At 35.5% G+C, this 25,412-nt stretch overlaps 1 long non-coding RNA gene across 4 annotated transcripts in view; it reads right to left on the reverse strand.

Annotated features, from left to right (window-relative positions):
- Nucleotides 1–4,100: 4,100 nt before the first annotated feature.
- LOC129364145 (uncharacterized) overlaps nt 4,101–25,412 on the reverse strand; it is a 47,279-nt gene continuing 25,967 nt past the window's right edge. Inside the window, exons 1-6 of one of the 4 annotated variants that reach the window (XR_008606407.1) lie at nt 9,645–9,879; nt 8,526–8,729; nt 8,011–8,035; nt 4,966–5,086; nt 4,774–4,840; nt 4,101–4,469 (exon numbers count right to left, since the gene is read on the reverse strand). This is a non-coding gene — a long non-coding RNA (uncharacterized LOC129364145). Of the gene's footprint in view, nt 4,470–4,773; nt 4,841–4,965; nt 5,087–6,308; nt 6,387–8,010; nt 8,036–8,525; nt 9,611–9,644; nt 9,880–25,412 lie in introns of those variants that run through there. The other 3 variants (XR_008606409.1, XR_008606408.1, XR_008606406.1) reach the window with 3 other exon arrangements.

The following is a 25,412-nucleotide window of genomic DNA, read 5'->3' on the forward strand; positions in this document are numbered from 1 at the left end:
CAATAAAATATGAAAATTAGATGATAATCATTTAGTGACTTTTATGGCAATCTACAACCACTTTCCTTGCTGAGAAGTTGAAAACAGAGGAGGAAAGCTCCATTTCTAGGCGCTTTGGATTCAGAATGCAGGCAACCATGATGCATTGATCAACTAAATGAAGAACCCTTGGTAATGGTCTGTGCAGAATTTTGCAGAAGGAACCTTGTAGTAGATACAGGTTACCCAAGCATCCTGCTATTCAGATAACACTAGTTGCTTGATTCATGCCTTCATTTATTATTTCAAAACCTAAGCTTTATCAGACAGTTATATATAAAATTAACTGAGAATGAGCAATTTGGTTATTTTGCCAATAAGTAGTGCTGCAACTTGGTAATTTTGATCTAAATTCTAAATTGTATCCAACCACTGCAACACTATCGAATGTATTTATCCACATCATGCCATCATTGCTGCTGTATCACCAGTTATCACTGATTCAGTATGTTATCTCTGAAAAAGCTTGGAATTGTTTTGTATTCAGTGTAGCATATAACTATTCTTCATAACCAGCATTTTTTGTTGATAATAACTGGTCTTAAAGGGCACAGCTTCATGCAGACAGAAGAAAGGATTAACCACCTTGTTGAAATATGTCATGCTGAATGTTGACTTTTGCAATATAATATTAAATGACTCACAATTCAGCTCTCTTTGTCCACTGAAATGTCAGAAGTGAGTGCGCATGCATTGAAAGACAGAAAATTGACTGGATTTTAAATGACCTGGAATTTTCTTTTTTTTTTTTTTATGATCAGGACTGCTCAGGTTTGCATCATCTACTTCAGGTGCTAGAAAAATTCCCATATCTGCTAGTTTGGCTGTACATGGAAAGCAGCTCGCGTTTGTTTTTTTTCTGCATGTTTGAATCAACGATGTAGATGGAGGTGGAATTAATTTTGGCTTTAGTTCAAAGTATTACTACTGTTATTAAATGTTAATAATAATTATGAATATTTCTTATTTAACTCTTTCTATTAATCAATTCACTTTGTCTGGAAGACATTTTTTAAATGTGAGAAAAAAATGCAAATGATTAATCAGCCCCAACCTTGTAAGAAAGTAAATGTTCACTGTAACTTCATGAGAGAAGCTGCCCAACGTAATCAGTCTTAGTAAAAAAGAAGCTTTTTTACAGAGTGCGTGTGCAACATATTATATCTGCACATCCTCTTGTGCATGTCTGCACATTGAGAGTGTAACAGTGTGGTCATGATGGGTGGTTTCAAACCAGGGGCTGGTTCTGATGTGCTGTCACTGCAGATCTTCTCAAGGTCCAATCAGCCTTTTTAGTCTCTTGTTTCTTCAGGCCAGCTGCCCAGACCTTCAAAAGCAAAAGACATAACAGTGCATCACGCTGAGCAGCCCATTTCCATCAGCCATTCAGGGCCGCACAAAGCATCAGCTCTCTATCTGCAACAATGACCAAATTAAACAAAAACAAATAATACAACATAAAATTGGTTGCTGTTGTAAATAGAATGGATCTGGAAGATAACCTGCAGGGACAGAAGGGGGAATGTGTTTTGAATCAAATTAGTCGAGGGGATAAAAATAAATGCAGAATACTTTATTTCAACATGAATTGCAACACATTATGCAGCCTCTTCCTGAGAGGGTTTGTTTTCATAGGGTTTTGGGCATATTTATTGGGGGATTACCTTTGGGGAATTTATGGGAGTACATATTGGGCACATGCAGGCTACTTTATCATTCACTCAGAAGGTACGTACTGTGGTACATAATGAAATACATGATGTAACCCTAGCAATGAGGTTTTCTACAAATTTACCTTCGCAGTACTTACCAAACATTTACTGTACCCTTTACACAAAGGGTACAGAGGTGTCTACAACATACTAATAGTAATGTTTCCAAAGCTCCATGGAGGGTGTTATTATAGGGTGCCAACAGGATACTTCTAGGGTAAATAGGGAATTCAAAAGTAGTTAATCTAGTTAATAATGTTCCAACAGTTAAAAACATGTGTGAAAACTTTTGCAAAGACAGTTATTTATGAAATGAAAATTAATCTTAATTTCATTCGTTTAATGTTCTTCTTTTCTTGATGACAGTTGTCTTTCAGTGTTTAACCCTGTCTTCCTCCCAGACAAAACTATTACCTGAGTTTTTACTGGGACTAACTGTACCTCTTTTTCATTGTATAGGCTGGAGAACTGGATCAGAGCTTATTTGTTTGTCTCCTGGATAAAGATTCTAAAGAAGCTACTACATCTATTAACTTAAATGAAGCTATGCTTCTGCTGAAGGTTTTTTCCTGTTCTAGGGAAGTTTTCTTTCCTGCTGTTGAAAAATGGATGCTCAATATGTATCATTGGTGCAAAGTCAATCGGACAATACAGGTGATCATCCATCCATCCACCTATCACCTACCCACTTGTCCTTGCAAGGTGGTGGACTTGATGTGTATCTTCAGTGGTGATTTGAAAAGGGATGGAATGCCCCTTTAACAGCTCCCCAGACCATCAAAAGCAGGGGTCCCCAAAGTCAGTTTTAGTTTTCTTCTTGGTGGTAGTGACAACCTTTTCAGAATGTCAGTGTTCTTCTTACGCCTCTAATGAGCCATCATTTGATCAGGTGTGTTAAATTAGGGAGAGCTCATTTTGACCCTTGATCAAAAGGATCTGCTACAATCATTCATGTGATTTGTTAATGGAGGTTTTGTTAATCCATTGTGTGACACACTGGAAATCTGCAATGGACAATGGATAAAATCACAGTTCTTAGCATAATCAACAAACAATGACAAGATAACCTTTTTTTTCATAATTGCAGGCAGTTGCAAATTAAGGCGAAATCAAACAAGTCAACAAACCACATCTGGCAGGAATGATCAGACAACAGAGGTGACTGACAAGGTTCTGTGGCGCAGCTCCAACCAACCTCTGCTTCTCAGATTAAGGTCAACTCGTCAATTTCATGAGATGAATATATGTTGGTTACCTTTTCATAATGAAGACTTATCGGCAAAGCATATGCCTCTTCCCACGTAGTAAAACTAAAGGTTAGACATCAAACTACAGGCTCATGACATCTAGTTAGATATTTCCTGAGATATAGTGCGGCTGTGTTGTATTCACAGGCACAAACATTGCTTTACATTATCAGGAAGACCAGTAGCTTTATTTGAGTAGCTTTGAATTTTGGCTCAGTTGGTTGTATATTTGCTATTTTTCATGTTAAAGGCACAGACACTCAGGAGAAAAGGCAGTAATTGGAATAGCTTTTCAGACCTAATTAGGTTATGCTCAGAATCAGTCAGGAACATTTGTTTTCCAAGAAACCAAACAGGAATAAATTCAAGAGAAGGTCTAATGAAGACAGAGACAAACACCTTACCATGCACATGTTTTTTAAATTACATTTTTAACATAATTTGGCAACTGTTAATATACTATATTTAAATATTGCACAGCTTAGAGATGGATCTGCTCAAACAAAAACCGACATCATTCATCATTTGTTTAAAAGTCTCTGACAATCAATGTTTGAACCCTTTGGCAAATGCTTTATTGTTATCTGATCAATGAGCTTCTGTCAGGGTCAATGCAATCACTGGAGTAATGGCCGTTATTTCTCCCATATTCCTATTGAAGGTTTATTTTAGTTATGTGATTAGGTTTTGGTGCATCACAGGTGACCACCCAGTGTTAATATATTTAACTGAGGACCCTTGTTACTCCACAGTCAAATTTGATCTTTATATGTGTTGCCTTTTTAAGTTGTAGTGAAAAGATGTAAATGTTGCTGAGTATCAAAAACACTTTTGCACAAATTTCTTAAACTAATCACAATATTATTACTGCATACCAATCCGACTACTTGTGAGAACAAACATTTAGACAATCATTTGAGAACCTGAAGTTCACTCCCATTTAGTCACATTGAGTTGACTCAACCATATGGACTAGCTTTGTCAGCAAAACTGAATGAATATTAGGCTACTTGAAAAAAAAACAGGCAAATTTGATAAAAAAGAGAAAAAAACTCTTGCTGTATTTCAAATGAATTGAAGTGAATTTAATTGTATTCAAGAAATGCTTTGCATTGTTTTGACCCAACATTGAAAAGACCTTAAGGCAAAGCCACAAAAACTGGAATTTCAGACACTGAGTGCTGGCTGACTGGACGAAGAAAGGTCCAAATTGCTAAAAACACAGGAGGGCAGGCAGAGCAACAGTGTGCAGTCTTTGGGGAGAGTGCATGTGTTCCACAGGAAAAACTGGAGAGATAAAGGAGATTTGAAGGACAGCAGAGTGAGCAACCAAACGTGGTCGAGTAGGCGAATTAGCTGAAGATGAGAATAAACAAGACTGCACATGGGTTGTGTGTTGAGTTGAATGTGCAGTCTGGCTGCTGAGGGTGATTCTCTTGAAGAAAGAAATAAACAGGAAACTGCGAAAGAGCTGGAAACATAAAAAAAACAAAAACATAGGAGTCATTGTCTATGCAAGTTTTCTGCTCAGTGTCTAAAACAAAAGCAGTTATGACATTTTCTGATAATGTAGAAAGGCTGAAAATAATTTTCATAAATCTATGGCCCTGGGTTTATTCTGAAAAGGAACCCATTATTTTCAACGTTGACATGACATAAGTTGAAGGGTGATGTTAGGAAGGAACTCTATTACTATTTTAAAAATCACACTCCAAGATGAAATGCAAAGAAAATACAGACAAGCCATTACAACAGAGATCATTTATGACATTTACCTGACATTTTGAAAACTTTGCACAACTTTGGCTTCTTCTCCTTTGTAATCATATTGTTGGTTGGTGCCTGCAGGGAAAGAAATTCAATTTTGAACTTTTCAGTTTTAAAGGTTATATCTCCATTAAAGTCTAACATTGGCAGTGGAGAATATGCATGGTAAATCTGACATGAAAATATTAAAATGTACATACTTTTTTAAAATGCTCTGAGGTCTAAAAGGACTTGCAGAAGCTGTACATCCTCCACCCAGCAGTCCAGTAGGTTTCTCTGTACATGTATGTTCCAACCATGGTTTTTGTGACTGTGCATGCTCTGTGAGCAGACAATGAATTAAGGAAAACGGCAAGTCATATCACAAAAAGAAGGAAGAATAATAACAATTAAACTTTTTTTGGGGAAACACAGTGAGTAGAAATCTTCTGTTCTCTCTATTTAGATAATTTATCTCACAGAGGCAACCAGGATACAAACACTGATATCCTGGTGAGAAATCTCTTTATTTTTCTTTCCTTCTTTTCTTCGGAGTAGACAGATGATAAACTAGGAAATTGCTCCCCATGAGGTGGTTGTAAAATCTATATATCTCTGAGTGAAAAGCAGTGTTTTAGCAAAATGAAATCTAATATGAATAGATTTCATTTTGAACCTCTTTGAGGTTCAAAACCATCAGTTTAAGTATGTAAAATGTTGATCTAGCGGTAGACAAAAGCAGGTTTGACACTTTTAATTGGTAGTAAACTTTTAATGAAAACAATGAACAATGACACTCTAGTTTGTTTTTCAAATGTTACTGTTGAACCAATCTGGAGCAAGTGTTGGCCAAGGGAAGGGAACATGGAATACCAAATGGGTAAAATAGTCACAGTTCAGAAAAGTCAAAGAAAATGCCAGTCTGTTTATTTTGTCTAAATAAACTACATACCAATAAAGAAACCAGTGAACCTTAAGTTACACCATGATCGAAACAGTAAGATACTGAACTATTAATCCATGCAGGGCAGTGCTCAAATGTGGAAATATGGTAACTGAAAACACAAAACCTAAGAAGGAAAATGTTTCCTCATTAGACTTTTATTCATGAGACAATATGAATATGAAGCATATAAACGTATAAACTTCATAAAACTATATAATACATGTATACTATGTGTATTTCTAACAAAGAGGAAGGCAAAATATATTACTCATAAAGATTTTGTTTGCAATTTAAATTGTGAAGGTTTGCCCTCAGTTAGGCTTGGCACTATGACCAGCAAAATGTCTGTTTGCTTCAGCTTGTCAGCAGGATGTGCTCTGGGAAAACCTGCAAGCAGCTGATGCAAAGACAAAGTAAGTGACTCAACACTGTTCTAAAAGTGTGAACAGACTGATGGGTTAGGGGACATGAGCAAGAGTGTCTTTTTGCCTTGCCAAATGGTCTCAATTTCCACAGAGAAGCAATGGAGTCTGAAACAGGCAGAGAGCCAGATGGCATCATGTTCATCATGAAAGTTTTAGGAGACATTTGTCACCATTGAAGACTTTTTGTTCTCACCTTATGGTCAAATCCACACATCGTAAACTACTGCTGGATTGTAGCTTCTTATGGATTTCTTTCTCTCATGCACAGCAACTGAAATTAAAATAATAAAATTGCACTTATTTTTTTCAAATCACATTTTATTTTATCCCAGGCTCTGTTTATTCATTTTGTGATTGTTTATTGTTTAAAATAAAAACATCTTCAAACGTCAAAAATATCTGTTCGTATGAGGAACCTATAAAAATTCTCCAACTTAATAAAAAAACTGAATTTTTACAAAGTCTGTCAATTATTGAAAGGATTTTTCATGATAATGAAATAGTGCATTTTTAAAAGGAAAAATTATTAATATGCTCTGTCAATAAGGGGATATTTCAGACCAAAATATGTCCCTTGCACAAATCCAATCAATTGTGCAGAAGAAAAAAAATTGAAAAAAAGGTTAATGGCTCATGTTCCAACATAATGGAAGCAGTAGACAATAGACTGTGTTTTCACTGTGATCCAAAGTCTCAAGGATCTTCTTTGACAATTACATTGATTTAAATTTAATCCAACAAATATGATTTTAAGGTAAAATTATTTGAGCTTATTGGTCAAATCATAAAGCAAAACAAGAGAGCAGAAAGTAAAAATATTGGACATGGCCACAGGAGGCGTGTTTCTTTTGTGCCAACAAATGTTTCCAACATAATGTCCATGTAATCTGTTGGAAACACAATTCTTTCAAAACTGTCCTTTTATTCTTCAGTTCCAGAAATGTGTTGCTAACCTCAGTTATTTAATAGGACACACAATTTTAGAACAATGCAGACAAAGGACTAAATTGTATGCCTGTAATATAGTTACTATGTTTTTTAGAGAAAACAACAATTCAAAGAAAATCACTTCAAGACAAAGAAGCTGTTATGTCTTGACTGGCACACAATCAGTCCCTTTTTTCTTCTATTAGAATAAAAGAAGATGAAAATGTTATTTTCATGGAACATTGTGTTCTGTTTGATGAGTATGTATATTGTGTCGAATCAGGAATCCTCTTGAAACTGTATATTTGGCTATCTTGAGGCTGCAATGTACCCTTTCACAACCAAACAACCAGAAGTGCATTTTCTTGGAAATTGTGCACCTTGACTCTGCATCAGATTGAGATTTAACAACCTGAAAAGTTCATCCTGAATAAGATTTAAAATTCCTTTTGGTCAGAGCATTTTATGTCCTTCAACCTGGAAATATAGAGGACAAACTGCCTTGATTTCCACAATAAGTATGGTTCAGTGTTGGCATTGGTACAAGGTACAATCTCCTTCCAAAGGCGAACTATGTTCCCTTTGAAAAGTACAGCAAGCGAAATATCTCCACAGGGCACAAAGTCCATATAAATATTACAGAGAAACCTTCAGGATTCATAGAAATAAAATGTTAGGTTTTTTTTTCTTACATTATAATAAAAGTGGAGCATTTGACAAGACAATTAGTGTTGTTTAACAAAACAAAACTTTCTTAACCAGTTTAGAGTTGTGTACACATATACTCACTTACAGATCTTTATTTTTGCTCTTTTTTTTCAGATTAACAGTTTTTTTTTAAATCAAAGAAGGGCTTAGTGATGACAAATTGTAGCGTTTAAAACAGGAACTTCATTTATCAAGTCACTGTTCATGATTCAATATCAATTAATAAAGACTTAGGAAAACTAACATCACATAAGGGATACTTTTGGCAACCAAAGGAAACAGCTTCTGTAAAAGGAAAGAAAGGTTCATCTCACATTTGCCCAAAAACTTTATGATTCCATAGTTTTCCCGAAAAACAAAACAAAACAAAACAAAACAAACAAACAAAAAATAAAAACTCTGTGGTTGGTAAGACAAATATGGAGCTTTTTGTTAGGTATTAGTGAATTTTGGACTCACCAGTAGTGAGGTTGCCATTAATTACTGACCGTGAGCCGAATACTATTTGCATTATGCAGCAGTACAATGATTTAAGACAAACATCAAATCCACCTCTAAATGACTCCAACATAAAAAAGTTATGGTTTTGAAGTGGAGTTGTCATTCTCTTACTGCTTTCAACATAATTTCTATCCTCAAAAATATAAATAAATAAAACATTTGACCAGAGGGCTTAACATGCAAAATGTTCTAAATGAAAAGTTTAATGTGTTGATTCTTGCTGCTCATTCCCTGTGATTCATTTCTTTTCCACCATGTAGTTTGCACATCGTACCCACTGGTTCCACAGTGTAACTTGTGTCATCTGCTCTGAAATCCTTTTATGGGAGGCTGAGGAGGCTCCAGCTGATCCATGCCTTGATCATTAGGGGACCCTGCGGCTCTTGCTTCTCTCGGTGATCATTTTCAATTAGGACTCCATTTTGTTCCACACATACCTGAGCACCCGAGGGGGACGGTGGTCTGTACAGCAAAATCACTGAGGTGGAAGAAGACACATTAGAATGTGAATTTAAGTGGTAACCCCCGTCACCCGAAGAGAAATGAAACATGCTTCTGGGACATCAACTCAGTTTAACTAATTAAAAGTAGGCTTTTGGCAAAGGAACTTTTGTATATTTTTTTTTCTTTGATTAAAGCAAATTCATCAAATCATGGATGCTTATTTTTAATATCTTTTGAGATAAAGATCAATTAGTAACACAGTCATGAATGATGAACTTCTCAGAATTGGGTGATGGGGAAAATCAATGACCCATACATCAAAATGATCTACTTTATGTGTATTTTGACTTTTAATGGAACACATATTCAGCCCTCCCGGCTATCCCCCCTTATTTGTTCTCTGTTTCTTTTTTACCTAAAACTGATGGATTTCCTGTAAATGATAGAACATGTTCAACATCAGTTCAAATTAATATTTTTCCTTCAATGGAAATGTATACATCAAAAAGTATTTTTATAAATATGACACAAAGTAGATATGATTGTGGACAAAAAATATCAACTGTATGGGATCTTTACCAGTACAATATAAAGAATTTGACCCATTTGTTTGGGCAAAAATGGGTGTTTCAAATGTACAATTACTTAAACATACCACAAAACTAGAGACATTGTGGAAATGTGACAAAGGTCTGATGTTACTCCAATAGAACATTTATGGACAAAGCTTAAAAATGACCATGGTAATATTAGTTCTTTCACCAGGAATTGGCCTGATTTCCAGAAAACTATCTGGAGAAGTTTGTGGAAGAATATCCAAAATGTTTGTCCCAATTTAAGCTAAACAGTTAAAATGCAACTCAACCAAATACAAATCAAATGCTTGTTATTTTTTAATTGTAAAAGTAATACAAATTTATCTAAAACATAAAAAAAAAAGGTACCTTACCTTGACATTTAGCAATTTACATTTTTCTCTGATCCCGTTGACCTTGGGCAGGTAACGTTTAGTGAGATCTAATGTCATTTGGTGAGGAAACAGTCTATGTTTTTATCTGTATGTAGTTTTACAGAACAAGTTTGCTCTGAAAATGTTCTTTGAACAAGAACCAAAGGAACATAAACCTGAAATGACACAACACACACTCACACATTCACACAAAATAGTGCGAAGTTGAACTTGGGTTTGTTGAGCTAAAGACAGCACACAAAAAATGAGCTATGTATTCCAATGGCTAAAGATTAAACAAAGACAATTAGACATTAACAAAAATGCATGATAGACAGGCAGTACAAAAAAGGGAGTGTAATGTTTGTCTGGCTCTAATCAATATTTACCTCAAAGAGAGAATACATTTACTACCGGTGTAATGTAATAGAGTGATGGCAATACGAATTGAACAAACATCCCCTCTTCTTCCTGCAAGAATGAAAGAAAGCCTGTGAGGAGGAAACAGAGCGAGCCGAAGTGTCAAGGGAGAGCTCAGATCACAGCGATGGTGCTGACAGCTACACTCTTTTATAGCAGACCCGCAATCAATGATTGTCTGGCAACTGCAAAGTAATAAAACACAACACCGAACCAAATAAATCAAACAGGTCCACAATATGCATTTTCCTCATGGGAATTACTCAACAGAGTACCAGTCATTAGAACTGATCACTGTGCTTGTTGTCCATTAAAAGCCTTGTTTTATTTAAATAATTGCAATAAGACAAACAAAACATGGTACATTAGGTAGAACAAATATAATCTTTAATCTCATTCTCTGAAGTTGGAGCAATAATCAGATGAGTCGATATAACAATCTGACTTGAAAAGCTATTGAAAGCATCCATATCAGAAAAACTGCACAGATGGAGCTGCACAGCATAAAGACTAGATGTTCCACTGAAGCTAGCAGTAGCAACAGGGATTTAATCAAAGACATCACACGTACAATCACACTGACTGCATATGGCTCATGGAGAGCACTCCAAGCACTACAGAAAGAGGCCATGGGGACAGATGGGGGAACAGTCAGCCTCTGCAGCCTCACTTGCTGCAGAGAAAGCTTTACATCAAAAGGTGAGTGATCACTGACTTGTCTGATCAATTTGAACTAGAAGGACTTTTTTCTTGTGGTAAGCAATGATGGAGCTAGTCAACAATACAAAAACAAAAATGGACATCCATAAAGTCATTCATTCACTTCATCTGACCTTTCACATTTTATTGTGCAACAACCAAAACATATAATGAAATTGTGTGGGATTTTAAATCAAAATTGAAAAAAAAACATAGTTTGGGAATTTTATATAGATGAAAAAGAAGAAGGGAATTCCCTATTCGGGTAAACAACAGACCAGAAAACAGCTTTTACTATTTCTTGTGATGCCTTTATGTTGCAGAAATTCAAATTTCTCATAAGAAAAAAAAACATGAATACAGCATAGCTTGTTTACTTTTATATTCAAAAGAATTTCAGGTTTTGTTTTTTTTTTTTGTTTTGTTTTTTTGGGCCATTTTCAGCCACATTTGGACAACTACATCTAGATACTTCCCTAATTTCAATCTTCAGATGATTGCTTAAATATTTTACAACTGAAATATTTTAACATAACATATCCCTGATTTAAACTTCCCCGCAGCTTCACTCCTTCGCTGTCTGGTGTATTCATTGGTTTCGAAGCTGTTTGTTCTCTAACAAGCCTCTGACACCCTCACAGAACAGTTGTATTCATTCTGAGGTTAAATCACAGCCAGATGGACAGTGTAGCAATTAAATGACTTCAAGGCAATTGGTGGCACTGGATCTTATTAGCAGTGTCTGAGGAAAGGGACTTGAATGGACAACACGCAATTTTTTTTCCAAACATGCTCTAAAGGGCAACATAATTAAAGAGAAAATCACCAGGACACTGTTGTTAAAATCAGTGATTCACCTTACTTTCATAGCAAAATATAGTTGGTAAAATGTCATTCTGAAAAAGTGGGCTAGAAAAATGTAATTTTCCTCGTTTCAGTCTGAGATTGCTGAACCAAATTGAAGGGTAAAAATCAGCAGTAAAGCTCAATAATTCAGATGCATGCCCTGAGCATCACATCATCCCCATTCCGGCATTGAATTTAGGTATTAGAAGACCTGTGGCACTGAATCACTCTTAAAGATTGATGAAATATCTCCTGTTCAGAGGGATCTTTCCACCAATTGCTTTCATCATACAAGTGCATTCTCATCTGAACATTAAAGCAATTTGAGGCTTAACACATATGCAGATTGTCACTTATAAAAACTATGCCCTCAGTCTGAATAAAAAAAAAATTCTCTGCTGTTCAACCACTGTCAGATAATTGCATTATTATATGTAACATGTGGAGTGATGTACTTTTTAAGCTACCACAAATGGATACAATACAATGAGCATGCTTTGCTATACATTACAACACAGGAACAGTGGAATCATTGTTTATTTTCAACTGAAGGTACTAATAAAATGCACTTATGTTTTATGTTCACACTTTCAAAAGAAAAAGAGCTTGACACTTAAGTGTTAAGGATAAATCACATGATCCCTCCTTTACGAACTAACAATTCTTTTTTAAGTACCAAATTAATGAACTGACAGAGAAATTTAAAATTACTTGGTTTATTAAACCAAATTTATAAAAAGAGCTTGAGTTAGCCTACATGTTAAGGTACAACATTGTGGTTTTGACAAACAGAATAATTTGTTGAAAGAAATCTTTTAGAATTTTGATAGACAATGGAAAATATGCTTCACAATCAAACATCTCTTGCTAAAAAATTATTTTGAGAAACATGTTAAGCCAAACAAAAAGGAACACAGAGGTTGTTAATTTATAAAAGCCTTGTATTTTTGTCATTTGTGACCTAATATGACTTTCAAGGAAACCAAGTTGCAGGAAAGAGTTGGCTTTAAGATGATTGACCTAAGATAGATTTTGTTAAATTTTTTTATCCAGGGTGTCTAAAGCTGGGTTTTGGAACCAAAAATCAAAGCTTTTGCTTTACCCGACTGTCCATGTTTTGATTTTCACTGATGGTCATGAGATGCTGCTCATTACCAAAAAGGGTAGGGTTTTGGATACTAATTTCCAACACCACAGGGTTCATGCTAGTAAAGTGTTAGGAGCTATGTTCTTCGTTTTCTTCAGACCAGAACCACTGCTCCTCTGCATCAAAAGGGGTCAGTTTAGGTGGCTTGCCCATCTGATCAGAAGGCCTCTTGGGTGCTTTGTAGGTTTACCACATGCATGCCATTAAGATCAGTCTCTGGAATATAGTGGAGCCATGATGGAAAGAAGTGTTTCTTCTTTTGGATCTGTAATGCCATACTGAATCTGAATAGGCAGAAGACAAGAAGCTGAAGAATAATTTTAAGAGGCTATTTTTCAGCGAATGCTTTTCTTTTCTGTTTGCACTTTTACTTTTCCTCTGGCAATAGAGAGCTGCTTGACAAAAGTCATAAAATCTTATGAGATTTACAACCTAAACTGTAGGCTCTGGAATGTAAATGAGAAATATCTTGAGCTGAATTAGACCTGGCTTCCTAAGACTTTGAAAATAAATCATTTTGTCAAAAATCACATTTGATAATAATATCGACACATATAACAAATATTACCATTTTACTGACCACCTTGTTCTTTAATAGCCAAGCTTTTGTTGTTTTGCTGAGAACTCTCAGCTGTGCACAGATTTCAGTGATTTCTGGTAGCCTTCAATCTTTTTAATGTATTGTGTTGGTCAAAAGAATGGATGTTTTGTTTGGGATTATTGGTTTATTTTTGTTTCATCCTCACAGAACTGCAACCAGCCAGAGCTTGTATTTGTTATAATGCTTCTTTGTGTTCTTTCAGCAATGATATCAAATAGTACAATTTCATAGCTGGTGAACTCTATCACCTGAATAGTTTTGCTTATAAAAACTTTGATACATTTAAACTTTCACAACAAAACAACCAAAAATATATATCATGTTACACAATACAATTTATAAGGTGTGAACTGATTAGACTCACAGAAACTAAATGTACAATTTTGATCTTGACTTTATTCATGTCACTGTTATAAATCAGGATTTAACCATTGCAATTAAAGTAAATCACTAAAGTAATCTCCCATTTTGAGTACTCCATGAGATTAGAGTGGATTATATTGGATCAGGTCCATTGACCTGATTTACTAACCGAGTGCCCCTCGTTATCCAAATCCAGCCCAGAATCTGACCTTCAGCAGCTGCATCTAAAGCCTCCTAAATCTATAACAGTCAAATGGAAACACTTGCTTTTTATTTTACTTTAATATATTGTAATTATGTCTGTATAATGTTTAATATATACATTTATTGTCTCCTTCAAAAGACAAAAAACTAAAAACACATAGTTGTTCATCTTTATATTGTAATTAATCAACTTCAATCTTCTAAGATTTAGGTCACAAGTAAATACTGGCAAAAACAAGAGGTTCAAATCCTCCCCTGAGCTTTGAGAGCAAAAAAATGTCACTGCATGATAAAGATTTTCTGTCACAGTTCTTACAAATCATGGTTGGATATTTAAAAACAATGAAAAATGTTATAAAACTGTTTGAGAAAATGATAATAGTTAAACAAATAAATAAATAAATAAATAAATAAGACGTAGCAACACTCTGGATTCATCACAGTTTCAGTCATGTAAAATCTGAATCTTTGAGCCCAGATTAGGGATATATGGTGATGCAGTGGTTTGCACATTCCGCTTGCTGCAACCTTATTACTGCGGGAGGACAGTCTGTACCTCTCACCACACCCTCGAGCCACAAACATGAAAAACAGGATTGGAAAGTGGGCTGATGGATGAGTCCATGTTAGATGCCAATGATTAACCTAGATTAATATGACTGTGGGGTTGGTTTTAAAGTAATATGTTTTTTCCCCAACATGCTAATGTATATATCCATTTTCCACAGAATACTAAAACAAATGAAACTGGAATTGCAGATATTAGTCATGAATCTGCTGAAAGAAAAGCTGAGGTTCCGGCAAAACAAAAGCACTGAACACTAAGGGTGTATTCACACTTGACATATTTCATATTCTGAATACACTGAATCGAACTCTGGTGTGGACTATACTACAAAACCTTGACCCACTCTTTGAGGCGGGCTCGATTCACTTACAAATGGACTGTACCAAATCAAATCAAATTTTATTTGTACAGCACATTTCAGCAGCAAGGCATTTCAAAGTGCTTTACATCATAAACACAAAAACACAAAGTCATGCAACATGGAATAAACAAGACATTGTTACAGTGATTTGCTTCTAATAAGAAGACATAACTACAGAAAAACATACATCTGTTTGGACTTCACGAGCCACGGTTGCAACGGATTATAATAAAAATAAACCCTTCAGATATGCTAACGCTACTACTATGTGTTCTGATTTTATTGAAAACAAATATATTACTTTTGGTGGCATGCTTGCATTACTACAAGTGTAATACAATCCCTTCAATTTCAAAATGCTCTGGCATTGGGTAAGTTGCAGGGTCAGCTATGTATTTTCATTCATTTATTCATTTCTTGATTAAGCTTGTCCTTCTGTCAAGGTAGCACCTAAAAAGATATTCCTTCATTTCTAACTTTATAAACTTCATTTTCCTATCCATGGAGGATTTGCTGCACTTTATCTTCTATTTTGTTAGCTCCACAGCCTTTAACCCACCTCCTTTTAATTGCTCTGCAGCTTTATCATAATATTTAGAGGTTACAGTTAACAAGATGGCCAATTAATCCAGACCAGTAATTAGGCGGTAATTAAGTGTCACAGAGACGGCCATAACTGCTGGCTAAACCAAAACAATGACAGGGTTGTAAAACTCATGCTGCCCCAAATTAGTTTTCTGATTTAAATAGGTTGCAGGACTACTTTGTAGTAAATAATACCCGGATCATAATGATGTCAAGGACATTTTTGCCAGTCATCATCCAGTTCATCTCCTGACATTTCCTGTGCAGCTAATCAATTTTCCTCAGCTCCACTGTGAGACCACAACCCTTATGGGCCAATGCTCCATCACAGACCTTTGAGTTTCCAAATCTGAAATTAACTTAATGGTTCTATAAATCAAAAACATGTTAAATAAAACAGCATAATTTGTTATTTCTTATCAGACTTTATGAGTCACAAAAAGTAACAAGATGTGAGACATTATGAAATGTGTTTATTAGTCCTGGACATGACGAGGTTGAAATGGCAATGCTGAAAGATCGAAAGCCTAACAATATTTATTAATGTAGGGTGAAGAATAATATGAACACATGATAATAAATACGTAAAAAAAAATGTTTTCTATTAAAACCAGAAGGTTAAGGTATTATACAACCCCATTTTATATTAATAAAGTAATTTTAACCCCCGACATGATTATGACTCAAGGTTTTAGGTTGCATAACATAATTTTCCTTTACCTCAGTTCTTACCTCTTGCTTGAGGTGAGTAAGGATTAAGTGAGGTTAAGTAAGTCACAATGTTTAAAAGGCACTTCTACCAAATGCTAAATAAATGTGTGTTAACTTCTTAATCTGTCTAAAAAAAACTCATTCTGGTATTTTCAAATTAAAAATTCTTTGTTGCAATTCTAACTCCCCTGAAATGACAAAATGGTTAAATCTGACAGTGTGTGTTTTTTATTGAGTGTGTTTAAACATTTTATGTCAGCTGTATATTACATATATTGTGAAAATATTAACTTGGAAAACTTTCAAGAAAAAGCAAGTTTGTGAGAGAAAGTGAAATGTGCTAAAAGTAAACTTGCAACAAATTACAGGGGTTAATTTTAGCAAGTATTACAAAATAGATGGTGCCAAACATTTGCAATCAAAAGCAAGTAATTAAAGTCATTAATTTTAATGGCAGAGGTGCTGCTCCACATACATTTTCTCCTACTGTGGTCTGTGTGACTATAGCTTGATACCTTTTATCAAAGGTATCAAGTTAATATATTTTTTTTTCTTTCCGTGCAGCATTTTTTTTAGTTCACAGGTAGTGAGTGGAAGGAAGGGAATGTATATTAGTCATACAAATTACATGCTGCTAGTCTAGTGTAAATCAGAATCCTGCTGTAGGAAATAGGGTATGACAGGAGATGGAAAGAGCGATGTCTGCTCCTCCCACCAGGCTACAGCACCTGTTTCTCACCAGCTCACTGTCAGTTCACCAAACATGAAGCATGTGTGAGGCCTTATCTGCTAGCCTTTCATGGTCTGCCAAAATTCAGGGCTGAGGGGGCAGCAAAGCACCCATGCGGTACCTCTCTTCATACCCTACTCTTGTTCTTCATCACGGCTTCTGGCTGGACACCGATATGAGAAGCAATTTGGGTTTTGGAGTGTTTTTTAAATACACACAAAGAATTAGCACACAACTGACAACAGCATGTAATAGCACCTTTACATACAAATTACATTTTTTTTTCTGCAAGATCCTTGATCGCTACACGACTTGTCGCAACTTTTGCATTCCCTGAGATGAGTCACACTTCTCCAGAATCACAGAAGTACTTCAATGACACAGTTCTCATTTTAGCATGCACCTGACACTTCAATCATAAAAGTCCTTCACATTAGTTTTCTTCTTTCCCTTCCATACTCAGATGTTATCATATCTTTATTCATTTTTAGAATGAGGTCAGAAGCAAGTAATTGTAGCTCAAGCAGGTGCAAAGTCTAAAAAGTACATATTGGTTGTCCTTGTATTTGATTGAGTTTGAATTCTGTTTAATTTCTTATTCATTAAATACCAGCTAACTTTCAAATAGATCCAATTCACATCCAGCTACATAAAAAACATAATTGATCAAATCCAGTCCATGTAATCTAAAAAATGTGAGAAATTGTAATTTAGTAAGAGAGTCTAGTGATCATATAATCCACCTCAGCTGACTAACTAGAAACAAATTGGTTATCTAAGCCAATTTAATCTAGTTTCTTTGGTTTAGCAGCAATGCCTTCCCATGAGCATCCAAAAAACCCTGTGTTGGTCTGAGAACCCTACTGGGATTTTTTTAAAACAACATGCTGTACTTTGCTAAATGTCTTTTTACTGTCTTATGTGTCTCAACAGTGCAAAGACATCCCAGGCAGTCAGAATCATATGAGACGTATCTCAGACTAGTGAACTGCCTGGGGAGTCTGTCACATTTGGTGCTGTCCTGTACGCCAAAATCTTCCAGTTCACCAAGAGTTCAGCTGCCAACTGTATTCCACCATTGTAGGGTAAGTGCAGTACGCATTTTTGTTTGCTTTAATCACGGTTTCAGACTTAATATTTACAAATAAAACTTGTGCTTATCACTTCTGTAGCATCTGACTACAGTAGATACAAGAATCCTGTTCCAAAGCAGGAGGAAGGGCTTTATATCCAAACACAGGACATGGATAGTTTTTTCTATAATTTCCTTAGGTTAGTCATTACTCTTACTTGCATCAGGAAAATGTTACAAAATTGAACAGTGCAAAACACTCAATTTTCCTGTCTCGAACTTTTTTTTAATAATGCAAAACACATTTATTAGGAAATATTAAATGAGATTCACTTATTTGACATAAGCAGCAATAAAGGTCGTCTACTTTTAATTAAACCACATGATGTCGGTAAATGAAATGATCAGTATTGAAGCAGGTCAAATTGATCAAGCAAACCAATTAATTAAAGTAAATAACTAAAACACTCACTTGAAATGGAATTTTAATTCCATGTATAATTAATATGCATGAATGTGTTGTTTACCCTCTGATTTCCTCTATGACAAATATGTCCAAGAGTCGATGTTTATGAAGGTGGTTCGTTGTTTATTAGTATATCCAAAATAATAGAAATACAATTATGCTGAAGCCATTTTCATATAGTTATCCTAAGCATGCCAAAGGGAATTTCTTTTGGCCCCGTCAATCAACATTAAAGGAGAAGGCAGCGGTTTACTGGCCCAAAAGGCAACTTAAAACTCTGCCAGGATTCTGGCTATTTTCCAAAATATGCCTAAGTGTAATTTGTACAAAAATATTTCTTGCTGAGAGGTGAAGATATCTTGGTTATCTTTGTGGTATCCTCCTTTATCAAAAGAACGAATCTATGGGGAACCTCGGCTCAGAATATGAAAAATATATTGCAACATTTCTTGTTCAGTGACAATTTCTACACACAATTAAATGCTAAATGCTGTCAAATGATGAATAATTTGTTCCTGTTCTACATTGCAGACCAGATTCACCCTTCAGAGTATCTAAGTCTGCTTTGCTTTCTTGTTTAGCATTCTCCTACATATTTCTGTTTTGTATTAAATCAGGCTAGAAAACGTCTGTAAAGCATTTCTGGCAGAAAAAAATAGGATTAAATCTAAACAAAACATCAGATTTTTTTTAGCGGAATTGGGCACTTCCTCGGTTGCTCTTTCTCTTTTTCAAGGACATCTACCAAACTGTTATCGTCCGTAGCTGTTCTAATGAAATTAACTGCTTGCCTCAGCAGTCACCATGGCAATACAGTAAAAAGAAGGTTATATGGGAGCTGTTATATAGCCTCAGTAAAAACAGTCAACCATGCCTGGAATGTCACATTCAAAAGCCTTCATCAGGCTCTTTTCTTTTGAAATAAATCACACGAATGAATTTTGTTCAAGCAACATGAAGCTCAATTATATATTAAAATAAAATGTCAAAGGGAAATTTGAAGTTTACAGCAAATGTAATAATTTTAAATATATGACTACTTATTGTGAGTGTTTAATGGTTGGTAACATTATCACCTTCTGGTGTTTGGTTATCATTCACATTTAATCCAGATTAATAATCACCCGCTATTTTCTTCGTATTAACTTCCAGGATATTCCTGTTCATTGAAGGAAAGTATATGTGCTTTTTTCATGAATTAGAGAAATAAACAGTCAGGATGGTTAGACAGATTACTTCTTTAATACTAATCTGACAACTGAGAACCTGATTGATGAAGAATAGTTTTTCATTAGTGAAAAAAGAAGTCCAGCTTTTTAGAAAACCATGAGGAAGTGCAAGACTTTGTGCATCTAATTGTTTTTCTAATTTTAGAAATCTATAATTGTATGCCGCATTGGCTGTGTGTTAGTTGTGAAAGTATCTTTGCTGGTTGTTTGATTTTGTCTCTGCTCTGCCTTTTCCTTCTTGGTTCCTTTGTGTTGTTTTCTATTATCTAATTCTATTACGAATTATCTAATTCTAATATCTCGGCTTTGCTTGTTATTACCATAGCTGTTTTATCTTCTCTATTGTCATCTGCTGTGCTAAAAATGTTTTGTTCTTTCCAGGATTTATTGTATTCGTTGTCATATCCACTTTACGCTTCATCCAACTAGGTATGTTTTTGCTCTGGACCTTTGCTACATATCATCCATAATTTGCTTTCCTGTCTGAAAGTGAATATACTTCTGAACACTTGGTCAAAAAAAAAAACAGATCATTCTCCATCTTTGAAGAATAATAAACCAGATTCAAACACTGCTGGCAGCCCAGCAAGGAAGTATGGTTCAACTCCACCGAACTGTAGAACAATCTCTTATCCTTTCGGTAATTTACAGTATATGTCACAAGTACAAAACTATAACAATTCACAATGCTGCAGTAGAACACAGGGAAAAAGAGAAGGATCATTTACCTGGACAACAAATTGATCCTCCAGCCAGGAGAACATCCCAAGGGTAAAGTGAAACAAATTTTCAGCCCCTTCAATGGTTTTCGACCCAGATGCTCAGGTGCATTTTGTCTCTATTAAGAGACCAAAAGATTTATGAGAGAAATATTGACCACTAGTTCTGCTGGCTATTTTATGTGTCCCACTTGAGAGCAGACAAGGAAAGGGGTGGTTTGTCTTGAGCGTCTGCAAATCTGTGAGGTCTGCACTCACAACGACCAGGGGAAACAAAATGACAGCCATGTGTTTACTTGCAGATATTTAGGTGTCCTAGTGGTTACATGGTTAGTTTTCCCCTTTCCTCCAGACAGTTCCCATAATTTCTCTATGTTGTGGCAGCTAATTTGGCTCAAAAATGGAGAATAAGACATAAGCCAATGAGAAAGTTACAGTTGCCGTTTCTTCCTTTTTAATATCTTTCTGCATTTTGAAGAAGCATTTTACAAAAAAATCATATTTAATACTTGAAAATTATGAGGGAACCTAAGTAATCATGTTTAGTCCTTCAGTTGGCTGAATGTGATGCTAATGCTGAGAATTGTTCTGAAGCATCAGTGAAGTTATCTGCTGCTTATGGGATGCTTATGGGTCACCAGATCAACAGGCAAAACTCTGCAAACACCTCCATATTTTTGTTGTTGCTTGTAAACATATAACATGTGCAAAAATCTTGAACATTTGACATTACTACCAAGCGAACCAAAAAATAACCTCATCTTCACTGCCCAACAAAAGAAGAGTTGTGCTGAATTCCCACTGAATAATTGTTTTTTTTTTTGTTGCAAAATGTTAAAGAGATGTAATTGGTGTTGCGATGGCTTAACTGACCTAACAGCTTAGGGTCCAAACAACCTCGTCAGGACCCAGTACATGAAAGACAAGGTAACCGTGGAAAGGTTAGAGTGTTCACTTAATAGAATAATAATAATAAAAAAAAGATTAAGAATTGCTCTCGCACTTGTTAATGAAAAACATTTGAGATTACAATTATGTCAGCATCAATGATTATAATTTAGACATCTCCTTCCTTCTGCGAGAAGATAATTATAGTACTTCATTTGACAGTTTTGTAATCAGGACACAATCACTTCTCTGGATCAATGAGAAAGCCCTTAACCGACCTTGGTCTTTCATTCTCAATATGTTACCTCATCAACACTGAACGGTATTGTGTGTCTCTTGATATCAGATATCAGAGCAAGGCAAAGTGGGTGGATTCAGTAAGAGTAAGATTTCTTTCTCAGAAAAGGAGGACTTTTGTCTGCTTTCTTAATCTTTCTTCAGGAGTCAGGCTCCAGCCTTCTTGGCTTACTTAGTTAGACATGCAAACATAAGGTAAAGGAATAGGTGGAACGTTTCATTGACTTTTGAAGTCAGACTCACAGAGATCATATGCATTTGGGGAAACTGCAGAACCTTCTGTAGTAACCTGCAGTTGATTCCTGTTCACTCTGCTGTAATCATATCCTGGCTATCGATGAGGTTTCAGGAAGCATGTCCATGGCTCCAACTCAACTAGATACTCCACAGGGGAATATTCTTTGTTTTTAACATGTGTGTTATGTTTCTATCGGCACTTTTAAAGATTAAATCAACTCCACAACAAAAAGATATTCTTTCTTTGCTTCACCAGCCAGGAAAGTTGATGCTACCTGAGGGAAAGAAATAGCTCTTTGCTTTACACCAGACTCCTTTTATGTTCCCTTCGTCAATGCTGAAGGAATGTTTGTTGATTATAAAGTCTGCTGAGCTTTTTTCTTAATGGGTTAAAGATTATAATGTTTTAAACATCTTCTAACATCCGAAAAGTCAGTATCGGGGAAACATTGGCACAATTTAATGATGTTGTTGTTTGCTAGAGCTGTGGGTGTGTTGTGTACTGATTGTTCATGCACACTGTAGAACCAACACATTTCTCACTTTAGATGATGGATGTCACCTTTCTGTTTGTTAAATTTTGTATATAAGCCAGTGTGAGTGAAAAGAGCCCAGGAGTGACAAAAGTGACATTTTCAGTACTATTCTCGCTTGTCATTCTCACTTAGGTAAGAAGGCACAGAAGGTCAAGCTGTCACTGCTATTAGATTTAAAATGTCAATATGAGGGAAACATACCTGCTACATGCTGTGACAATTGTAAAAGGCAAGAAATGGAACCTGCTTACTGTCAGAAAGGAGATTTTGTACTTTTCCTCTGACATAGATTTTCTGCATTATGTGACAGCCAATGCAACAAACATAAAAAAACATCAGATATTGAACAACTGAGGACTTTGCTGACCTAAGGCAGCGATGGTTTCCATGTATCAACAAAGGTTTCCTTTCGCAGTGGATCTTGTCCTGTTTTGTGCTGGGTCACACGAACGCCCTGAGGCTCCTGCGTGCTATTTGGGAAGAGAGAGAAATCCTTCTTTTGTCAAAGTCACTGTGCTTGTAGGTGGATGTCTTAGGCAAATGTTCTTCCTTTTCACTTAATTATTCTGTTATGTACATTGTTGTGCTGAAAATCCAAGGATTGGTTGGAAAGTATGCAAGGAAGGTTAATTGTAGGGATTAAGAACTTGAACTGAAAAAACTTTGAATGGTAAAATGTTTTCTTTTGGATCGTCGTGGGTTGCTTTGTGTATTCTTTAGATTTCTCAGGAAGAAACTGATCTCAAGAGAACAAATATGTAGATGGAAAACGTTAACAGAAAGAACTGTTTCATATTCATGTGGAGCTCTGCTTGGAGGCTGTTGCTCACTAGGAAGAGAAGTTTAATTGCTATCATTTAGGTTTGATTTAACTTTCCTTGCCCTCTGCATGACAAGTTTCACAGATATCTGCATCTTGATTCAAGAACGTGTCCCTGTTTCCGAGTGCAGCTTGCTGAATGTGGCTTTTGATTGGTTTGGATAACTAGAAAAATCCCACACAAGTTAAGATCATTTATAATTCTGTCAGCGATGCTATAGCTCATCCATCCCTGTCTCTGTGCTTTGTTCCGCTCTAGACAGTACTGTGAGATGTAGTGGTGGTTGTCTAGTGGTGTTACTGAATACATTCATTTAGTTCTTTAAATAATTTAGACAATTTAGTTTCTATATGAGTCAGATAGCTGCAATAAATTAATTATTTATTTCATAATTAATTAATTACTTCATAAGTATGGAAAAAAGGAAGTTTTTCTTAATAGATTAAAATAATGACTCCATTCCCAGATCTCAAAACACCACTGGTTACTAAACTAGGCATTGGTTCTTTTAGCAGCTGAAGCTAAAAGAACCAAAGATGACAACTATTGTGTTTTTACCTTCACATAAAACTTTTTTCCTTTCACCTAACCTTCTGGCTAAATGAACAGCCAGCATGTTAATGGTTTGTATTCTGATTGATGAGAATGTCAGTGGCTCTCTTCCAGACAACTATCAAGTTGACAGTCTTTCCTATGTTACTGTCGGCCATATTCCTAACGGAACAGAGTGTTTTCTTCAATAAAAACTGTTTATTATTTGTATAATTATTTTCTGGTGAGATAAGACTTCTCTGTTACTTTTATTGTTGATTGTTTGAATTTGTCATTTATTGGAAAGTCCTCACTGAAATCATCTTATTCCCTGGGGTATTACACATCCACGTTTTGTGAAAGCTTCTATCTTTAAACAAAACTGCTGTTTGCTCCCACTGGGGATTATGGTGTGGATATATAACATTTCAGAATGCGTACAAGGCTTGGTCAAAGTGAATGTTCAATGCAGTCCAGCCTTTGTGATCATTTGAGATTCTAAGTTTTTCAAAAGACAGCAACATCAAGCTCCTCTTGAGTTGAGGTGGGGCAGATCTGGATCACTGCCAGAAAACACAGAGGTGCTGCTGATCAGATGATACAAGCACTGAATTAGTCTCTCTCTTCAAAACCGCTGTGTACAGCACTTTTAAATTGAGTAAAATCAAATTTGCATAAAGAAAAGAGAAGAGTTTTAGAAAGAATGCGATAGTGAGAACATAAACCCAAGCAACAATTTATCTCTCACTGAAACTGGTATGGTAAATAGAAAAAAGAGAATTGCACTAAATAACAAATGTGAAATGAAGACTCTTGAAATAAAAGATTTGTAAAAAGAATGGTGTAGTATGAGCAGAAGCTATTTAGGATGAATGCCTATGAAGACAAAATAAAAAGGTGGCATAACGTTGAAGCTTTTGACTGAGTTTTTTTCCTTATTAGGACCATATCTTTGCATTGTCATATTATGTTTGACACCTTCAAAATAACTTTAGTTCTATATATCCAACTTTGTTAGTAAGATATAACATACAATTCATCTGGAGAATTTTTACTATGCTTCACTTTTTGTACATTTTCTATTGGAGCCTTTTCCAAATTGTGTTAAATTATTCAGCTGGAATGTCTACATATAAATACTCATTATGACAATAAGTGTTTTGCAAATTTATTAAAAGTAGAATACCAAGGAATCAAATGTTTAAATGCATAACACTCCAAAATATGTTCTACTTTGCTAGTATATAAGATACCAAGTTCTACCTTAAAATTGATGCATTTCCTATCCCTACTAATTTAAGTTTTGAATAAAAACGACCATGTACTTCATGTCAGGTGAATACTTTATTTTAGCTTGTCACACACATCCCATGATTTGTCATTAATTTAATACTAGTAGGAAAAAAGGCTGTAGCAAAACAAAACATGGAACAAGTGAAGAGTGAACACTTTCTGTCCATCCATCCATAGCTTATTCCTTAGAGCAGGGGTGTCAAATTCTAAAGGCCACTTGTACTGCAATTTTTAGATGTGCCTGTGGTCCAACACACCTGAATGCTGAGGCTGAATTAGCTCCTCAGCATGTAGTCAAATTCTACAGAGACCGACCTCACAGTTCTGATGACCTAATTATTTGATTTAGATGTGTTGAACCAGAGGCACATCTGGAAGTTGTAGAAAACTGCACATCATGGGCTGGAGTTTGAAACTTGTGCCTTTGTGTGCAGTGACAAGATT

This window comes from Poeciliopsis prolifica, unplaced genomic scaffold, assembly GCF_027474105.1.
Source record: "Poeciliopsis prolifica strain line A6 unplaced genomic scaffold, Auburn_PproV2 SCAFFOLD011, whole genome shotgun sequence".
Lineage (NCBI taxonomy): Eukaryota > Metazoa > Chordata > Actinopteri > Cyprinodontiformes > Poeciliidae > Poeciliopsis > Poeciliopsis prolifica.